Source organism: Abramis brama (genome assembly GCF_963993115.1).
Source record: "Abramis brama genome assembly, chromosome: 14".
Taxonomy (NCBI): domain Eukaryota; kingdom Metazoa; phylum Chordata; class Actinopteri; order Cypriniformes; family Leuciscidae; genus Abramis; species Abramis brama.
The window spans coordinates 22,326,097-22,336,907 of record NC_139976.1 but is presented as its reverse complement, the minus strand read 5'-3'; the positions used below and the strand labels follow the sequence as shown (position 1 = coordinate 22,336,907).

General features: G+C 41.2%; 1 pseudogene across 1 annotated transcript; it reads right to left on the bottom strand.

Moving 5' to 3' along the window:
• Positions 1-9,158: 9,158 nt before the first annotated feature.
• Positions 9,159-10,059, bottom strand: LOC311096536 (annotated as a pseudogene). The gene is made up of 2 exons: positions 10,046-10,059; positions 9,159-9,853 (listed from the first exon to the last, which is right to left on the bottom strand). The product of its transcript is annotated as an uncharacterized misc_RNA (transcript).
• Positions 10,060-10,811: the final 752 nt, after the last annotated feature.

The window sequence follows — 10,811 nt, the reverse complement described above, 5'->3', positions numbered from 1 at the left end:
TTGGCAGGACAAACATTTGCTTTGGCGGCCGCCAAAAAAAATTCAATGCAGAAAAACCCCTGACAAGGCTCGTAAACGTTGGCTGCTCTGTTTCTTACCTTGCTCTACGTTGACTTTACTAGTTCCAGCTTCACCGTCACCACCTTTTTAAAAATATCTGTTTAGAAAATCTCTAAGGCCTCTGTTTTCTTCTTACATATTTTTTCCACAAATGGGCCTATTTTAATTTTTTTTACAAAAATTATTCCATAATTTAATGGCCTCCTCCCTACCCTGGGCCCGGGACAACAGACCCGTTTGTCCCCCCCTGTCGGTGGGCGTGCACAGTACATTTACCGCAGAGGTCTGGTATTCAAAACTAACAACATCGTAGCTTGATGGTCCTGTGAAGGAGTGTGGAATCATGGGAGTCGTCATCTTCACCTCCACAGCCGATGGAATCCGTAGGACGGGAGCAGAAACATGTTCATGAATGAGGAAGCACACTTTATTTCATTGCTTAGCTGCACACTGCATCTGACTCAGAGCTAGAGGGTGTATGCTTCCCCGACCGTACTACACTAGTTTTAATACTAGTCCTATTGTTATACAAACATCTCAATAATGCGGCCGAAATCGCTGATAATCACCTGCAGAAACAGGGAAGTCGAATGAAGAACATTTCACAGGAAATTGCAATGATGTTCATTAGAAACTGCCCTAATGTTGAACTTTCTAGTGTGTTCAGGCCTATCACGAAGTGGTCATCAGCAGAGTGGTCAGTAGCAACTGTCGCCATCAGCCACACAGAGACCACTACTGTGGACAACACTGCAGTTAACTCAGCAGCGTGCATCCCCAGTACCCATACCACAAAGCCTGAGATTGCCACAGTGCCTCCACACACGGCCTTGAATGACACAAGTTCATTGGAGCGAGTGCTCAGCATGCTGGAAAGGGTGCTTGAACGCACTAATGCACAAACTGTTCCTGATAGACCACAAATGCCTTCTTGGTCTCATCCATCCAGATGTCGTGTTTGTGGTGAGAGAACCCATTCCACACGGTCACACTTCATGTCTGAGAAAAAGATGTCTAAACTGCTTAGAAGTTGGTCACCAATGCAGGGATTGCCCTAAGAAAAGTGCTGAGTCTGGGAGCCGCTCCCAGATTCAGGGAAACTGACACACCTGCACTCGAGAGGGGATAGTGTGGGTGAAGAAGTTTAGACCCTCCAAGATGATGCGTCAAACATATATGAGTTGTCTTGTAAGACAGTTACAAGTGATAATGTGGTTCTGTTTCAGAATGTGACACAGTTGGTACGGGCAGACAGCCTTTTCTATACTGACGTTCTTGTCAATGACAGCTTTCCTCTGAGAGCATTGTTAGACAGTGGCTCTATGGCTTGCACCATCAGTGAAGTTGCGTGATCTCGCCTATTGGAGGTAGGTATGTCTCTGGATCAGTGTGAGATGCAGGCCAATATTATGCTGGTTGGATGCGGTGGTGTTCAGGTTGTGCCGAAATGTATATATCAGCTGAAGATGAGAGTGTACAAGTATGAAGTCAGTGTACCCACACTGGTTGTTGCAGGACAACGGGATGATTTGATACTGGGCACCAACGTCTTAAATTCATCTTGAGACAGTTTAAGCAGAAACCCACATACTGGCGTGTTGTAAATAGGCCTGAATCAACAAAAGATGCTGAGATTGAGCAGTTCCTTAATGTACTTTCTGGTCTTAAAGGAGACATATCATGCTTTTAAATTGTTCCTTTTTACATATAAATCATACATTTATAATCTATATAAAGCGGAACTGCAATGCTTGGGTCTGAATTCCTCATTATTATAGCTCCACAGGCCCCTTTTCTACCCCTTTTCTGATGTGCGTCTGAGAGCAACTCGTTTTGGTGCGGTCTCTTTAAATACAATTGAGACACTTCATACCCCGCCCACACTCGGTTCAACTCCACCCCGTTCGGCCATTTTTGTAGTTTGATAGCAGAGATACGATTATCTAGCGGCACAGAAACTTTTTATTCACACGTTATTAACAAAATGTCAACAACGGAAGACTTGTCCAGCCAGCCTTACATGTTCGAGCCAGAGTCGGAGCAGGAGCGAGATGAAAATGAAGACGACAAACCTGTAGAACAACGTCTTCATATGGATGTATCGCAATGGTGTGTACTGTATTTACACATGAAACTTTGGTCTTCCGACCTTTTACCACCGTGTCGATTTATTTTGATTAATATGTGCGAATGAGAGAGAGCAAGACAGCGTCTAGTTTGGAGACGGTGATGTCTTGTTTACACTTTCGCCTGGCTCTGAAGAGAGAGAGTGAGCGCGCGCGCGACCGGGTCTCTCTCTCTGCTCGTTCTTTCAGTTAAACATGCGTCCTGTAACAAGCGTGGCAGTTCATCTACATTAAACAGTGTAATGAAGCGTGTGGGTTACTACATCCAACAACCGAACATTTTAACTTACCCTCTCGTAACTTCTGCATCCTTTAGCTTGGACTACAAAATTGCAGCGAGAAATAAAATGGCGGATTGCTCGAAGTGTTGGGCCGGAAGTCAATGTCCTTATTTGGCAGTTCCGCTGCAAATACTGTGACGTAATAGTTAAAAAAACGTCATAGATAACAGAAAAATCGGAACAGGTTGAAAAATATGACCAAAACAGAATATAAAGATATCAACGAAGCACCTGAAGAGGATAATTTCATATTTTCTGTACTTCTAAACACTCCAAATATACAACAAAATGCATTTAAGGGCTAAAAAAGTGCATTTGGCATGATATGTCCCCTTTAACAGATGGAGAGCTGATGAGATGCCTGACATCATTGGCACGGCCAAACTGGTTCAAGCCGTCACGTTGCTGCCAAGGCAGGAGCGCCTGGTGTGGGCCAAGCTCCCTCCTACAACACCTATTTCAGAAGGCAGTGCAGTGTTTATTGAGCCAACTAAGTCACCAACCCATAAGAAGGATGTCATTGTGGGACGCGTGGTGGTTTCTATGACTGCTGACAGGTGGGTGCCAGTTAGGATGCTTAATCCAACCGACAAGCCAATCACTTTGAAGAAAAATTCTAAAGTAGTCAACGTTTCTCCACGTGTGGCGTTGGAAGATTTGGAAATGGATGGGGAGCGACCCTTCGAGACTGTTAAAGCCCAGAGTCAAACCGTGCATGACGGATCACACAACCCAGACTTCCAGCACATCTTACAGAAAATGGGATTGAGTGACTTAGACATTGATTCTTGCGACGCGTCACTTCAATGGAAAAGTCAGTTATTGCGCTTGGTCCAGAAGTATGAACATGTATTCTCAAAGCACAAACTAGACTGCGGGAGAGCTAAAGACTTTGTGCATCGCATCCATCTGTCTGACCACCGGCCTTTCCGTTTGCCTTATCGGCGTGTGCCGCCAGGGCACTATCAGAAGTTAAGGCAAGTACAGTCAGAGATGGAAGAGCATGATCTCATTCGTAAATCCAGCAGCGAGTGGACCTCCCCCTTGGTTCTCGTGTGGAAGAAGAGTGGAGACCTCCGTATCTGCGTTGATTACCGTTGGCTAAATTCACATACTATTAAGGATGCACACCCTCTTCCTCATAAAGCCGATTGTCTCGCTACTCTGGGAGGGAATGCGTTGTTCAGCGCAATGGACCTTACGTCTGGCTTCTAAAACATCTCCATGTGTGAGGAAGACAAGACACTTACAGCCTTTACCACACCTTAAGGGCTCTACAAGTTCAATCGTCTTTCACAGGGACTATGCAACAGCCTAGCGAGTTTCATGCAGCTTATGATGAGTATATTCGGCGACCAAAACTTCCTTACCCTGCTTTGTTATTTGGATATCTTCTGGTCGTAGCTCCCGCTGAAGAAAAGGCCTTGGAAAGGTTGGAGATTGTCTTCGAGAGATTGAGTGCTCACGGGTTGAAGTTGGCGGCAAAGAAATTCTACTTCCTTAGACGGAGCGTCAGGTTCCTCGGCCATGTTGCGAATGAGAATGGAGTCGCGACTGATCCAGGGGGGTAATCGAGCTCTCGAATAGCATACCGCCATTGGCTAACAAGCCATCACCTGCTGTTAGCATTCCATTGACTCCCATTCATTTTGGCGTCACTTTGACAGCGAATAACTCCAGCGAAGACTCCATTTGTCCATTGTTTATTTCTAAAGAAACACGACAATGTATAAAAAGGCTCCATTACCTTGTATCTTACGTTATGGCCCCGTAGAAGCAGTTTTTGTAAAAGTAGGCTAACGATTGCGTCATATCTACGCGACTCTCTGGAAATTACCGTATAGACAGGAGGAGAAGCTCGCAGTCAATCGGGGGGACGTGGAGGCATAAAGTCCACAGAATAAATATTAAAAAATAATATTAATATTAATAAAGATTAAATCTGCAGACAAGGGAGGTTCCATTGTCATTCAGGATAGGGCTGCTTATGTTCAAGAAATAGAGAGACAGCTTGGTGACGTTAATTTTTATGCTCGCTTACACGGTGATCCCACAATGAAGTTTAGTGAAGAGATAAAATCTATACTAAAGAGAGCTGTGTCTGACACAATCATTGATGAAAAAGAATACAAGTACTTGCTACAGACCAACCCAGTAAGACCAGTGTTTTACACTTTGCCTAAAATTCACAAAAGGTTGGATAATCCGCCTGGCCGTCCAATTGTATCTGGGAATCAGTCTGTGACTGAGCCGTTGTCTAAATTTGTTGATCATCACATAAAGGAATTAGTGCATAATCTGCCATCCTTTCTAAAGGATACCACCGATTTTCTGGTGAAATTGTCATGTATTGGAGAGGTTAATGCAACCGATATCTTGTGCTCTATGGATGTGACCAGTTTGTATACCAATATCCCGCATGATGCAGGTTTGGCGGCTTTAGGATATTACCTACAGACAAACCAAGTGCCACATACTGAGTTTCTATTGTCATTGGCTAATGAAGTTCTAACAAAAAATTATTTCATGTTTCAAAACAGTTTTTTCTTACAAATCCAAGGTACCGCCATGGGTTCTCCGATGGCGCCTAATTATGCCAACCTGTTTATGGGTAAATTTGAAGTCAAGTCAAGTCAAGTCATCTTCATTTATATAGCGCTTTTAACAATGTAGATTGTTTCAAAACAGCTTTACAGAGATAAACGTATAATTTAAGGTAAGATTGTTTTGGCTTTATAGCGGTTCTTAAAGTTATTTTCCAGCTAAAGTTAGTTTTGATTGATTCGCTTCCGTCGCAACGATCATTTGTTATTAAATTATATATAATTTTTTATATATAATTATTATAATTTTTGATACAGAATTTTATTTTATTTGATCAATTTGGGGTAGGTACGCGAATTGAGTTTTCCCGACGACGCTTTATCTGTAGAGTGGTAAAGGGTTCCTCCATAGGGAGAAGACTAGTTGGCACTTCAACACTGCGTTGACATCGGGTTCAGGCGAAGGTCCTTCGTCAGATCTGGATACGGCCAGGATGCGGCAGGCTGCGGGAAAACCTCGGGATAAACAAAGACACTAAAATTAGCGTAGATGCCATTCTTATGATGTAACGAGTACATCAGGATTTATGGGAAGTGTTCCCGGTTCCAGCTGACCTAATCTATGCAGCCTAACATTGAGTTATAGAAGTCTATAATGTTCTATGTGAATGCTAGGTCAAAGAGATGTGTCTTTAACCCTCTGGGGTCTGAGCTGTTTTCTGGGCCCTGGAGGTGTTCTGACATGCTCTGACATTTGTGCTTATTTCTGTTACTTGTGACATTTTCATGGCTAAAGTCTGATTACACTGTATTCAGCACAAACTCTGCTACAATAATATATCAGCAGCATGTATGTAAAAGTTTGTAGTTTTGAGATAATGACATTTATGCGTGGTTTGTGAAAATACAAAAAAAAAATTCTCACTGAAATAAGCCCATGAAACCCATACTGATTATTTCTTCACAAGACTTTTGAAAATTGTATCACGTAGCCTAGAATATTTGCTCCAAAACTATGTGAAAATCGCCCTGACTGCTCATTCAGATAAGACAATATATTGATTTAAAATTTGTACGACGTGTTTTGTGTGAGAAAGCTTTATGTAATTAATATGTCATTAATATGTAAGCTTTTCACACCTGAGAAAGACAAAGACCCTCCCCTAACGGCCCTATTAGGAGCTATCAGGCCCTATCATTCTGAGCAACCTTGCACAAAGAATGAGGATATTTAAAAAAGAATGGCTTTTTGATTGTTTGGATTTATTTACAACACAACATAATCCAAAGATACAAAACAAATGACAAAAAAACACTTATTGAAAACAATGATCCAAAGACAGAGACCTTTGTGCCATTCCTAAAAACATTGTACATACCTTTCATTTCCAAGGTGTTTGATTTTCACTTTACCATGTTCATGTACAGAGACTCATGTGAATGTTGAAGTCAGCAGGACTCAGTGGCATCTGGGCCCTGAAAGAAAAAAAAAGTGAACATACTGATATCAAGAGAAAGGCCTGCACGATTTTGGGAAAACATTTTAGATTTTTCTGGTTAAAATTGCTTTTTAAAATTCACAGAATACACACACAAACACACACACACACACAAATGTTTCCAACAATATATAATATAATGAACACCAGGTTTGTTGTGCCTTGTAGGCATAGGCTATGCGCAGTGCTGCATAAAATAATAATAACAATAACCTATAGCAGCCTGTAAATCTTCCAAAAGATTTCAGTAACAGCTAAGCTAGAGAAAAATATATTGACTATCATATGTTACTTCAAATGTTTCCATTCGTTATGATGATATGAAATGAGATAATAGTAAAAACATGAAGCCGTTTGGTGCGTTTTGCTTTTCAAACGCGATCGCATTCCAAAATATGATACATTCAAACGCGATCGCGATCCAAAATATGAAACATTATGGTTACCATATACATATCTACGTTTGAGCAGATATCCACAAACACAGTAACAGTAAACACGGGTCTAAATATTATAATATTCACCATATATCTAGCAACAGTTCAACTGCAATGTGAAATTTATGCAACAATAACAAACTAATATGTAAGAATTTCTTACCTTACATCTTTCTTGTCTTCAAATCGCGTTCTTCTTCTTCTGAAGTAAATCCAATGTAAGCTCACGGCGCGTCTTTCAAACTCGACGAAAAGCAGAGACTTGTGAAGTTTTTTGGTGCTTTGTTTTTGAGGTAACGAGCGCGTTCGCGTTCCATGTGGAGATTTGCATGTGAATCTCTTTTGCGCGTGTGGGCATGGTCAAATTAAAAATAATGAGCAAGTGTTTGAGATACTGGACATCTTGTTGTAAAAACTTGTTGGTTTTATACAAATTACTTAAACAGAGAATATTTGTTTTCAGTTTGAATCTGATCATTTAAAAGTACACATTTAAATGTTTATAAAGGTATATGGCTCATAAATATGTGACAAGTATTCGCTGAGTTTGGTTTCAGTTTATAGACGTGCTCAAGAAAAAAAAGTTCACCGCGACGGGGAGGCAGAAAGCACACCCTGTTTATTTTCTTTATTTTACAAAAGCACAATGTTTTGATTTGATTGTAAGTGGACACATACAAAAGTAGAAATATCACAGATTCTTTTTTTATATTTCTTTTTTTTTGTATGACCATAAATGACGGAGTAATTTAAGTTTATTGTGCTACAATGTGACGGAAATCCAGCAAAACGCACGGGCGCGTTTGTCGACCCCAGAGGGTTAATCTAGCTTTGAACTGACAGAGTGTGTCTGCTTCCCGGACAATGGTAGGAAGACTGTTCCAAAGTTTTGGTGCTAAATAGGAAAATAAGTCAAATTGAACATGATTTAATTTATAACCACAATCCTTTTAAACAATATCTGAAAGTGTGGTACAGATACATAGATGACACATTTCTTGTGTGGTTGGGTTTAAAAGAAGAACTGATTGCTTTTAATAGTTATGTAAATACTAGACTGCCCTCTATCAAATTCACATTGACTCATGATGATAAGGTCCTGCCCTTTTTGGATGTTTTAGTGAGGAAGGTGGATAACACGCTACACACTGAAATTTATCGCAAAGAAACGGATCGTAACTCCTTTCTGCACTACCAAAGTTTCCATCCACCTTCTCTCAAACGTAGTCTTCCTTATAGCCAACTGTTGAGAGTGCGCCGTATCTGTAATGATGATGAGGTTTTTGAGCGACAAGCGGGGGAACTATGTCAAAGATTCCTTGACAGGGGTTATACAGATAACTTGGTGCATGATTGTCTAGAGCGCGCGCGTAGTATCCAACATGCTGATTTGATGACCAAACGTATCGATCAGAATAGCTCTAACAACGCAGTTACATTTGTATCCACTTATGGTCAGATTTCAAATAGCTTAAAGAACATTGTGCATCGTCACTGGCACATTTTAAGCAGTGACCCGGACATAGGTCACACTTTTCAGGATCCGCCGCGCAGTTGCTATAAACGAGCACCCAGCCTGAGAGACCGGTTAGTGCGATCGCACCTCCCTGCACCTACCCAGTCGCCTTTCCCCTTTAAAATTCCACACGACAATTTCAAGTGTTTGAACTGTGTAGCATGTAATTTTATGCTCACAGAAAATGTATTTACACATCCAAAAACAGGCAGGATATACAAAGTAAAGGGCAGAATCACATGTTTATCCACTTTTATTGTATATTTACTGACGTGCCCTTGTGGGCTGCTTTATGTGGGCAAAACCAAGCAACAACTCAAAACCCGAATTTTTGAGCACAAATGCGCGATCAGAAAGAACGATGACAAATCATCAGTCGCAAGGCATTTTAACACTGCGGGACATGATGTAAATATGCTCAAATTCATGGGTTTAGAGGTTGTTAATCGGTCTCCAAGAGGGGGAGACCGTGAGAACCGCCTCCTGCAACGAGAGGCTTGGTATATTTTTAACTTAAACACATGTATCCCTAATGGGATGAATGAAGATCTGTCACTAAGTTGTTTCTTATAAATGGAACACACAAATGTGTATTGTATGTTACATTTTTTTATATGTATAACAATCGTTGCCTCTCTCCCACTTTATGGATTAAGTAAATAAAAAATACTTTTAGAATGTTAAACTGTACTACAGTCAATGGTAAATGGTGGAATGTTGTTCAGGCATGGTGAACCTTGGTGGAGGTGTGACTTGGTGGGGGTGATGGGTTTGTTCCTCATGGTAGGTGGGTGTGGGGTGAATAGGTGGAAATCCAGATGATTGTGGGTGCTGGCTTCCTCTGCTAGGGAACACTGTGTGTGCTGCTGTCACTTGTTGCCTCTGAACCTCATCTTCTAACTCCAGGTCAGCCAGGTAGGTCATTATATGTATTTGTGCCCTGGAACGGTTTCTGGGAAGCAATCGATTCAGTTTTGGAATTAAACTGAGGGCAAAATAATACATTTCATCCTCCTGTGTGGGGACATTTTGGTGGTACAGGAGTAGTGGGTTGTGTTATTATGTCCAATAACTGTTGCTCCGTTGTATTTGGGGAAACTGTTCTTCTCCGCTTCTGTCTGTATTGTTGACTGTCAGTCATCAGTGTTTGAACCCTAGGATGAAGGGTGGGGGTAGGGGTGTCAGCTCTGTGAGCTGTTATTTGTGGTGTGGAGGTGCTAGGCAGTAGTGTGGGGGTAGCCGATCTTTCAGCTAGCCTCTGTGTTGCAGGCCTCTGTATGGTAGGAAGGGGACTGAAAGGTGTAGTGAGTTCAGAAAACTCTGGCTCCACTTCCTCCTCAGCAACAGTCATGTCCAGAGGTTCCAGCTCACTCTGCAAAGTGTGTCTGGAACTGCAATTAAATTAATTAATATATGATATAAATATATGGCCCCAACACATAAGTACTGTTGTACATTACACACAATTAATAATATACTCATGCTCAGTGAAAGACTATTTAGTACTGATTGTCTATAAAGAAAGAAAATAAGACACTAAATAGCAAGGTAAAACATAAGGTCAACAACAATGCCATACTAACCTTCTAGGCTGCATGTACGGCAACAGAAATGACATTACTCTGTCGTACTTCCATTCCCTGACTGTAGCACCTGCAGAACCACTGGGCACAATTTTTTTTTTGTTTCTTGTTTCTGACAAAAGCATCTCTCAACAACTTCCATCTTCGCTTGCATTCACTCACTGTAAAATACATGAAAAATATGTATTACATATATAAATTTATCCATATATATATATATATATATATATATATATATATATATATATATATATATATATATATTAGGGCTGTCAAAATTAGCGCGTTAATAACGCATTAACTCAAATTCATTTTAACGGCACTAATTTTTTTAATGCGCGATTAACGCAGCGCACATTATCTGTTTGACCCGTGGCCTAGCCCGTAGTTGGAGAGATAGAGATGCACGTAAAGAGATAGACGTAAAGAATTCCGCAGCAGAAATGGAGAAAGAAAAGGGTCTTCTGAACGGAAAATTCATTTACAAAACGATGTCTGATGGTTCTGTCGACAAGACAAAAGTTGTCTGCATTTATTGTCGATGTGAATTAAGTTATCACCGCAGCACGTCGAGTTTAAAATATCACTTGATGGCGAAGCATACAACGGACGCAGAGAGCTCCCCTCCCCCTCGCCAGCGGCAGACCACAATGGATAGTTTGCAGCGGAGATCGATGGACAACTCCACAACCAATAGACTCACCTCAACGATAGCTAAATGGGTGGCTACAGCATGTAGACCAGTTAATGTAGTGGAGGACGAGGG